Source organism: Alligator sinensis, unplaced genomic scaffold, assembly GCF_000455745.1.
Source record: "Alligator sinensis unplaced genomic scaffold, ASM45574v1 scaffold31_1, whole genome shotgun sequence".
In the NCBI taxonomy this organism is placed as follows: Eukaryota; Metazoa; Chordata; order Crocodylia; family Alligatoridae; genus Alligator; species Alligator sinensis.
Genome location: NW_005841884.1, coordinates 3,756,142 through 3,766,758, shown reverse-complemented (window position 1 = coordinate 3,766,758; position 10,617 = coordinate 3,756,142). Strand labels below are relative to the sequence as shown.

The following is a 10,617-nucleotide window of genomic DNA, read 5'->3' as shown; positions in this document are numbered from 1 at the left end:
TTCCCTAATAGTTTTCCCCTCTTTAGAAGCAGGGCACCTCAGTGTTAATAATCAGTATTAGAGAGTGACATTAGCTTTGTTAATTAGAGGCTAATCCTTTCACTTCAGAAGGTATTATGTGTGGGCTGATGCCTCTTTTTTTTAATAAATGAGTGGAGGCTGCATTTTATAGTCCTATGTTAGAAACTTTTTAAAAAAATAGAGTCATTTCACATACTGCACTGTTAGCAGAAAAAGGTTTTACAGCAACATGTTATAAGTAAAAGCAAGCTTTTATCACAATAATGAGCCAATTTTGTTTTCTGTTGTTTTTACTCAAGTAGGAAACAATTTTAAAAAAGGAAGCAAACTCACAAGAAGGCCACATTGTTGTCAGGTGCAGTTCAAGATCTCATATGGTCTGAAATTTGGAGAAACACTCATTTTACTGAAAAAGGCAATTTCATTCAAACCCTGCTGAAAGACATATCAAAGCAGACAGTCTTTTAATACTATAGGAGCTCTTACAAAATAATGCATGGAAGGCAGAACAATATTTGACTCTCTCATGTTATGTATGGGAATAAATACACATGGTCCAATTAAAACTATATTTACTTCTAAATTTAACATCCCCGAAGAAATAGCTATTGTAATTTGTGCAGTGAAGATTATTGATGACTCTATCAATAATCCAAGATTTTAAAAAACTGATTAAGTTTATTAAATGGGATTAAAAACAATTAAGGATTTCAACAACCAGGAGCAAGTTTGGGCTTTGAGTCTATAAATACTTACATATGGGCTTACCTTTCAGAACATGAACAGGTCTGACTGATTAAGAAACTACATTTAGGCTAAAAACAGATGATCAGTTTAATCTGGGGCTGATTGTCCCAGGTTCTGACTTGTATCAAAACAGACCAGGAGACCAGGACGATCATTTACATACACAGCTTGAATGGTAATTACTTTGAATTAACTTAGACTATCCCAGGGCAAAATTTGGATATTTCACAGGTACTTGAACTGGGACAATAAACCGGTGTGTCTATAAGATTACAGAATAAAATTCTTTGTCTTGGAAGAAAACAGTCATCTGTTTTTAGCCTTAGACACATGTCTGAAGGAACTGTGCCTAAGGTCTCAACCCTACAGAAGTCAGTATAATAGAAGGGCTTGGCATAGATGCTCAGCACCCAGCAGAGGTTCATATCTTCCTTTGTTAAGAGCAGGGTTCAAATTACACTCCGACTCTTGGGGTGGGGGTGGTCGGGTGGTCCTGGTGTGGTGGCAGCCAGAAGTCAGAAGGAGCTGTTGCCCCTTAAGCTGCTTAGAAAGATACAAGGCAGGCCGGAGGCTCTCGTCTCTTATGGAGGTGGGGGTGGCTCAGCCCCTTAAACCTTCCCTTTTCTGAACCCTGGTGGTAGCCTTTTCACCAGCTTCTGTGGGCTATGGATCAGGCTCTTGGCCCTGATTCAGGGAAACATTTTAGCATGTATTTAACTTCAACCATATGTTTAGGTCATTTTGAAGTCAACAGGACTTAAGCACTTTCTTGGTGTTAAGGGCCTGTTTAAGTGTTTCCCTTAATTGACACTTATGGGATCCATGGTGGGAGGTGTTGAGATCTCCAACATGCACTTAAATTATCCCTGCCAACATGGAACAGCATAGGAAAACTCTGCAAGGAGGATCTCATGGGTTCTAGCTTTGGATTTACCATGGGAGAAAGCAATATGGCCTAGTATGTCTATGTCAACTATCCAGACCAATAACTTAGTAATGTCAACAGGGGGATGATTCTCCAGGGGCAGAAAAACAAGTCATATATACAGACCCTGATCCTGAAAACAGTTATGCATATACTTAACCCTACTGCTATGAACATATTTATTGAAACAAGTGGCACTACTCACAGTAATGAAGATAGAGATAAACTCCAATCCTGTAAACACACACATGCCTAATACTCTGCTCAAAGCAGAGCCTGTTGGCAAGGGCCAATTATTTTTCATGGAACATTATCCATAAAAAAAAAATGTTTATTTTTGGTTACAAAACTGAACCCCAAAATGCTCCCATTAAAAAAAAAAATCTTTAACACCTGTGTATGTTAGTAAACGTATCCAGCATTCAAGCAACAGAACCCCAAAATATTTTTATCCCAAACGTGAACATTTAACAGAAAAATACTGGAACTATTTTACTAAAATTGTATTCTTTTTGTTGTTGTTGAAAAAAATCAAAACATTGCAAATAGTGAAAAAAAATTACACACACAAAAATTTAAAGAACCATTTTCTTTTTAATGTAGAGAGACAGCTTCTACTTAATGATATTAGAGGGGGAAAACACACACACACAAAAACAAACAAACAAAAAACAAATGAGGCTACAGCAGTGGAGATTTGGTGCCAGGAATCTGAAGTGTGATTAGTTTGTCCACTTCAGAGACGGACAGCTTATAAATGAAGCAACAGCAAGCAGAATAAGGCAGATATTATGGATACATTTTTATAGCTTGAAAGACAAAGTAGACACATTTTTGCAACTAATAGTTTAAAGATGCACTCTATTCCCCACCCCCCCGCCAAGTTCTATACTTCTTGATAACTTTTTAATGCTTTTCATTATGCTGCTCAGACAAAAAAAAAAACACAAAATGTGGGCTTGATCTGTATAAAGTCAGTGTAGAAATAACTCATGTCTTAACAATTTTGGCTAAACATCTGCATTCTAACTGGCAAAACAGTTGGTGAAATGTTTCTAAACTTCCATTGGATTTGAAGTTCTGCCTTTTATGGTTGAGGATGGATCTGAAGATTAGTAAAGGCGGAGCTGGAAATATGCTGTTTTTTTGTTATTTTTGGCTTATGGTAAATTTTGAACCGCTGGACTAAAGAGTTTGAACTTTTAAAAACAAACATTGTTTTTACATGCTCCAGTGCAATTTTTACCACTTTGCTCCAGCCCTACCTCTGTCACTAACTGTGCCACATGTGTCATACTCATGAAAAGACCTTTCTGCTTTGTCCCATGTTGCCCTTCATGGCCCTGATCCAGCACAGACTTAGGCAGAGGCTTAAATAAAGTACACAGCTTGTCAAGTTAAGCACATTCCCAGTACATATGTTTAAGAAAACATATAAATCCTTTCGAGATCAGGGCTAGCATCCAGGATTCTTTTCCTGGTTCCTAACACTATCACATCTCTTCCGTCGTTATAACTTTTCAAGATCCCCTCCTACCACTGCAAAGATCACTATAAAAAACAATCAATTTACAATGTCTACCTGGAAGGTCTGATGGGGACAGCTAACTCATTTTGCTTGAGTAAGATAAAATAATAATGTGCTAATCACTCATTTCTTAACAATGGATAACACATCAAATATCCCCAACTGCCTCTTATTTGCATGTGGACTCCGATCCTGCAAACACTTGGAACTGGATTACTTATTATATTCAAGTTAAGCAAGTGTTTGCAGAATCAGGGTCTATATTTGAATCCTCTCATGTTTCAAGTGTCACTTGCCCCTTATATTGTAAGTTCTTAGCCTTTGGAGCCAGGAGAGATGCCCCCCCCCCTCAATTAATGCTACTGGTTTATGGGACTTATTTTCTTCTAAGGCAGGGGCGTATAACCTGTGGCATGGGTGCCACAGGTAGCATGGGCAGCCTGTGTGTGGCACAGCAGACAGAGTACAGGGGCTGATTGATCTGATGCTCTGCTTTCTGTCCTGACAGGGAGCAGAACTCAGAGCAGCAGCTCAGTTAGGGATCACAGTGCAGGAAGCAGGGAGCTGAATAGCAGGTTATGTAAAGGGTAGGCCTGTGCAAACAGGAAACTATTAGATTTGGATTCAGCCAATTTGGGTGCCAGAGATTCGAGTTGGAGATGCAAATCATTTCTCCAATTCGATTCAGCCGAATTGCTCCAGAAGATTCAGAGCCGATTTGGAGATTCGGCCATAGAGTATAATGGGGAATCAATTAAATATCTATAACTTCATTGTCTCTTGGGTTATTCAGATGAAACTTGCAGGGATGATAGCCTCTACTGATAGCATGACATGTGACAAGTTTCAAGATGATAGGTGGAGGGGTTTCTGGGAAACTGCACCTCAACATCCTGAAAGCAAAACTCATGACATAGGTGACACTGTGTGTGTGTGTTAAGGCACAGGGGGGTGAAAACTGCAGGGATAGTAGCCCCTGCTGAGTCCATAAAGCCTGCCAGGTTTCAAGGAGATGGGTGCAGGGGTTTGGGGGAAACTGTACCTCAAGCTGCGGACAAGCAAAACTTGTAATATGGGTGACACTGTGTGTAATAAGGCACAGCAAGGTGAAAGCTTCCAGCCTGCTAGTCCAGGGTTGGGCAAAATACAGCCCATGAGGCCATTCTATCCAGCCCATGGAGGCCCCTAAAAAAATTTAGAAAATTAATATTGATCTCTCCTTGGTTCCTGTCAAAAATAACAGAAACCAGGGGCAGTAGGGCCCAGGGGAAGCCTGGTGGGCTCCCTCAACAGCAGGGCATGCCTGGCCCCGCCCCCCCAGCCAGAAGCCCCAGCAGGGGCTCCTGGCCTGGGACCATGCAAGTGCACCGCACCAGAACTTCAGGGGAGGGGGTGGGGGCGACGCACGGCAGCAGCAGCTGTGGGCCTCCCAACTTACCACTCCAGGCAGTGTTTGCTGCTGCTGCCCACCCGGAGCTCATGTGCTGGGCAGCACAGAGACAATGGCAAACACTGCCTGGCGCGGCAAGCAGGGGGGTGCAACTGCTGCCACTGCAGCGCAGCCCTACAGGTGATCCCAGAGCCAGCGTGGGGCCCAGGCTGGCAGCAGGGGTGGGTTACAAGCTGCTGCTGAGCATGGGAAAAGCAGCCACTTGCCCGCCCTGTGCCTGGCACTCCACGCTGCAGCTGCTCACAGCCCACATAGTGCTGCCTGTGCCTGCTCAGGACAGCCCCGCGTGGACTGCAAGCAGCTGCAGAAGGGAGTGCTGGCCATGGGGCGGGCGAGGGGCCACTTTCCATCACACTCAGCACCAGCTCATTCCTTGCAGGTGAGCAGGGGGTTGGGGCTGTGTGCTGCCCCCTGCCTGTACTGTGGGGCTGGGGGTATTGGGAGTGAACAGGAGCATGGGGAGTACACCAGTGTCCTGGGGCCAGTGCTAGCAGGGCCCAGAGCAGGGCAGCAGGGGTACAGGGTCCCGGCTGGCAGGGGTTCTATGGAGCTGGGCCAGCTCCCCCCTCTCCCTGCTGGTGCAGCCCAGCCCGGCTGCACAGACCCCTGCCAGCCTGCGCCCCAGTCTGGGCCCCACCGGTGCTGGCTAACATTAGTCCCAAGATATTGAGAGATTGGTTCCAAGATGGTGACCAAGGGGCAGGGCACCTGTTAAGGGGCCCTTGACAGCTTGCCAAAATTGGGTAAGCAGCCCTCCATCCAAAATAATTGCCCGCCCCTGTGCTAGCCCCTGCTGAGGCCATGAAGTCTGCCAGCTGTCAAGGAGCTAGGTGCAGGGGCTTCTGGGGCCCTGCATCTCTAGCTGCTGACAGGCAAAACTCATGTCCTGGGTGCTTGTGCAACTGTGTCTGTCTTGGGACGGGGGTGGGGAGAGTACTGCAGGCCTGGCTACTAAACTACTGTGTTACCAGTTACCAATCAATCATGATTCACTCAGGGACTAGCTCAATACACAGTAGCTAGCGAGGATAATGAGTTAATGAAAGGATTAACACCTACAAAATCACAGACTAAGGACAGGAAAGAATCAATACAGAGCCGGGAACTGCTTCTGCCCCAAGACAGAGACAGTCAGTTGCACAAGCATCCATGTCACGAGTTTCACCTGTCAGCAGCTAGGGGTGCAGGGCCCCAGAACCCAGATGCCCTGCACCTATCTCCTCAACAGCTAGCACGCTTCATGACCTCAGCAGGGGCTAGCACTCCTGCAGCTGACACCCCGCTGCACCTTAATACACACAGGGTCACCCATGTCACGAGTTTTGCTTATCTGCAGCTTGAGGTACAGTTTTACCCAAACCCCTGCACCAATCTCCTTGAAACTTGGCAGGCTTTGTGGCCTCAGCAGGGCCTACCATCACTGAAGTTTTCACCTCCCCCCCTCCCCCCCCGGTGCCTTAACACACACAGTGTCACCTATGTCATGAGTTTTGCTTTCAGGATGTTGAGGTGCAGTTTCCCAGAAACCCCTGCACCTATCACCTTGAAACTTAGCACACATCATGCTCTCAGCAAAGGCTACCATCCCTGCAAGTTTCATCTGAATCAGCCAAAAGACAACAAAGTTATATATATATATATATATTTAATTGATTCCCCATTATAACTTATGGCTGAATCTCTGAATCTTTTCCAAATTGATTCAGAAAGCCTAAAACTTCCAGCAATTTGATTGGGATTCATAGATTCGGCCTCTGAATCATCCGAATCATCTCCGAATCCGAATCATGATCCAAAGCTTTGTGCAGCCCTAGTAAAGGGAAGGGATCAGAGTGGCACTCAGGGCTAACTTGTGACCCACCTACTAAAAAAATTGGCCCAAAATGTTCTAAAGCAGAGGTTCCCAAACTTTTTCTTATTATGTAGTGTACCCCCTTCCAGATTTACCAGCTGCCAGCCTACGCTTAAATAGCATACTTCAACCCCATTAAATGCCAATTATACTGAAAATTATATCCACCCTTACACAATTTATCCTGCATACCCCCCAGAGGTGTCTACTGTACCCCCCAGAGGTACACATACCACAGTTTGGGAATCCCTGTTCTAAAGCATTGGGATGCTGGCCATGGCTAAGGCCAAGAGTTTTTGACCAAGATATTCCAAGGTTCCTACTTGTATTATAGCCAGGAACTTTTGGGTTTTGAGGGTCTTGCTCTTCTACTCAGGTTCACATCAAGCACCAGTTTGGGTGCAGAAAAATAATTTCCCCCTAAATGAGATTGGTACAGAGTATAGACTGTTGGAGGGCAGGAGGGTGGAGACAGACTGCATTCCTTTGCAGTGTCAGGTATGGTGCATTCCCTACGATACTCTAAGCCTATCAACGACTTCCCTGGTATTGCAGCGCCAGGGCATTTGCAGTGCCCCCTTGCTCTCCCCATTCTTTTACCCAAAATGCCATTGGGTGTTCTTGGCCCATTTCAGCTATTGTCCCTTGTAGTCGTGGATAAGGGTTTAAACCGGTGATTTTGGGGAGTTCTTGGATTAACAATTTCCTGCAGATGCAGGGGGCTGGGCTCAAAGGCCCAGTCCGCACATTTTAGTTCTCAGCGCCCATGGTCCTTTGGGACAAAGACCATTTCTTCAGTTAATTTGCATAGTGCACAGTAGAGGCTCAGTCAAATCTCTGGATACTCTTGTAATAATAAAAATAAGAAATCATTTACTGGACCTCAAAAGGCATAAGAATATTTGGAAATCAACAGATTGTAAAAAGTTTACAGGCAAAGACTATCCCTAACGCTCAATGGACCCAGTCCAATGGCTCCAATTTTTGGAAGTCTTGACCAGTTATTTGTGCCACCCTGTGGAAAACCCATCCATGCAGAATTCCCACTGCATAGCAATATAAGATTGTGGCCTTTAACTGAGCAAAAAACAAAGAAAGAAAAACCTCACTGATGTAAGGAACACAAATTTTTGTCCTTTGAGCTTAGTGCTAGAATCTGGCATGCAAGGAGGTTTTTGCTTTGCTAGCTGAACCAAGAACTTGTGGAAGACTTTTTTCTTGTGTTGAACCAAAGAAAGAAAAAAAATTAAAAGATTAAATGAGAACCCCCCCACCTCCCCCGCCAAATCCTTTTGGGTCAACCCAAAGCATTTTCTGCAATCTATAACAAAATGCTTTATTACATTTTATTGATTTATTTCTAAGAACAGATTTTAAATACAAATTCATTTGGAGCAGTCAAAAAGAGATTAATTAAGAAAGGAGCAAAAGAGAAAGAAGCAAAAGAAGTTTCAAAATTAAAAATTTAATTCGTAAAGATCCAAATGAAAGGTGTCAAGGATTTTCTCCCTTCTTTAATAGTCTCCCCATTTCGTAGGGGGCTGAAACCAAATCCAGGAATGGTGTTGGCCCTTGCATTTTTAGCTAAATTTACTGGGGGTGGGGAATTGCCCAATTTTTAATGCATGTGAAAAACAAAACCTCACTCCAAGTCTAGTACAGTTTACCAGACCTAGATTGATATAGGATCAGAGTTGAAAAATCAGCTGAAGTCTCACACATGTCCACTGAGTTTTACTTTGAGTTTGGAGTTTTAAATCAAACTCTGAACAACTCTCAGGATAGCCTGGGGGGAACTGTAGTCAATGAAGGGCATGTAAGCCTCAAACCAAACAGTGGTTAAATTCTGTGAATTCTGTCACTTGCGTTGCACACCACAGAAGTTCAGAATCAAAATCCTGTGCTATATTAGGAGGTATTCAAGATTTACCCAAATCACAAAGTATGAACAAGTATTAATAGTTAACAGATTCATAGCAAGATCAATAGTGCCAGAAGAGCTACAGTAATTATGCAAACATGTTGTGTGCAGTGTTACAACCACAAAGAAAGGGTTGAGGTCTCAAGTACAGCAGACAAGAAGTAGGAATGTCTGAGTTCTACAACTGCACTTCCTGGGACAGTCTAGGGATGACTGCCAGTCCAACAGCATTTGGTCCCATGACAAAGAAACAGTTCCCCAGCATCCCTTGGCATGACACTGGGATGACTATTTCTACAGTGCATATTGCTACTGATGCTTGGATTTTTCATCTAGCTCAGCTAAATCAAATGGAAATCATGCTTTGGAAACAGTTTTATCTATGTAACCTTATTTCTTCTGTGATCACCCAGTCAAAAGAACATTGGTAACCTTATTCCTTTCCGTTTTCTACAGAGTTTTTGGGATTGTGGATTTCTGCATAAGCTACAAAACAAGACAGATGAAACAACCTCTGGGGTGACTGGCCTCATAGCACAGACCTTACTTCGATTCCTTTAGCCCAAGCCCATCAATTTATTTCTTCTACAAACTGATTTTTCATGAAGAGATGTTTCCAAACTTGCTCAGCTCCCCTAAAATCTCAGCAGCACCAGCCAAGCAGAAGGGAAGCTCTAAAAAGAATTCCAGAGATCAACATCTCACCTAAACAACACCCAGGCAGGCAGGTTAGATCTTCAGGGGCCAGTATATCCCAGATTGCCCAGACTTGCTAAAGCAGACCACATGTGAAGTGACAGTTGCCTCAGATTCCTCCCCCACCCCGGATAATTTAGCACGTTTTTTTTTTAATGACTTAGCTCTTATACCAGGGTCTTTTTTTCCTAGCAGAGGGAGTGAGAGAATGCTGCTCAACTCCCATTGCTTTTAGAGTTTCTGCAAATTCTAAAAATGACCATAATCCCAGCTTCCCCCATCTTTCTCACCCCCAAGAAATGTGCCTCTCCTCCCTCTATTCATTTTATCATTCACCCCTAAATTGCTCTTATTTAAAACCCTGTGTCCTCATCTCATCCTCTTGGATGCACCTTCTATTCCAACTTTGTGAAACAATTTCCTCTCCACCCCTTCTAATCATCTAGTCCAGGGGCAGGCAATTATTTTGGGCTGAGGGCTGCTTACCGAGTTTTGGCAAGCTGTCAAGGGATGCATGGGTAGCCCCACCCCTTGCCAGGTGCTCTGCCCCCTGGTCACCATTTTGTGACCAGAAGTCCCACTCCATAACCCCCCGACCTTTGCCACCAGAAGTACTCCTTTCATCAAGGGGTTTTGCCATCTCGGAACCAGGAACATACCAAATTATATTCTAAAATCAAACATTTACGACATTCATTAATTTGATTTAAAAAAATATTTTTGTCCTGATTTACATGTGTTTGTGTAGTGTACATAGAGGCAATTTCACAATAGCTTAAAATGAAATCTTACTCTTGTATATTGTGGGGGGGGCGGTATGTGGGAGGCTGTATGTGGTGGGGAGGGTAGCTGGGATGTGCGAGGGGGTGTGGGTGTGGGGTCTTCATGTATGGCAGTGCGAGGTGGGGTGCATGTGCATGGTGCAGTGTTAGTGTGGGACTTCCCTTATGAACACACACACACCCACACACCAACTCTGCCCCTCCCTCATTACTCACTCCATCTCTCTCTCCCCCTCCCTCATCGCACGGGTGCATGTACATCCCCCTCATCCTGCTCCTGGCTCTGGGATACTAGTGTATGTTCCGGCCATGCAGCTGGGATCCAGGTGGTGCAGGAGTGGCTGGTGGGTGGGCAGGGAGGTGCTGAAAGCAGTGGCAAGTGGGAGAGAGTGGGAGTGCACAGGTACACAGGAGCTCAGTGACAGCTGGGTGGGAGCGCGGGACTGCACCAGTGTCCCAGGGCCGGCACTAGCAGAGCTGAGAGTGGGGCAGCAGGAGCACAGGGTCCTGGCCGGCAGTAGCTCTGTGGATCTGGGCAGCGTCCCCCGTCTCCCTGCTGGTGCAGCCCAGCCTGGCTCCATGCTCCTACTACCCCACTCTAGGCCCCGGCCACTGCTGGGCCCAGAACACTGTTGCAGCCCCACACTCCCACCCAGCTATCACTGTGCTCCCGTGCACCTGCTGCCTCTCAGCCT

The 10,617-nt window shown here is 44.9% G+C and overlaps 1 long non-coding RNA gene across 1 annotated transcript in view; it reads right to left on the bottom strand.

The window, feature by feature from the left end:
* LOC102370697 overlaps positions 1-10,617 on the bottom strand; it is a 24,746-nt gene that overhangs the window by 5,181 nt on the left and 8,948 nt on the right. Inside the window, exon 2 of the long non-coding RNA XR_323125.1 lies at positions 355-400. This is a non-coding gene — a long non-coding RNA (uncharacterized LOC102370697). The remainder of the gene's footprint in view (positions 1-354; positions 401-10,617) is intronic.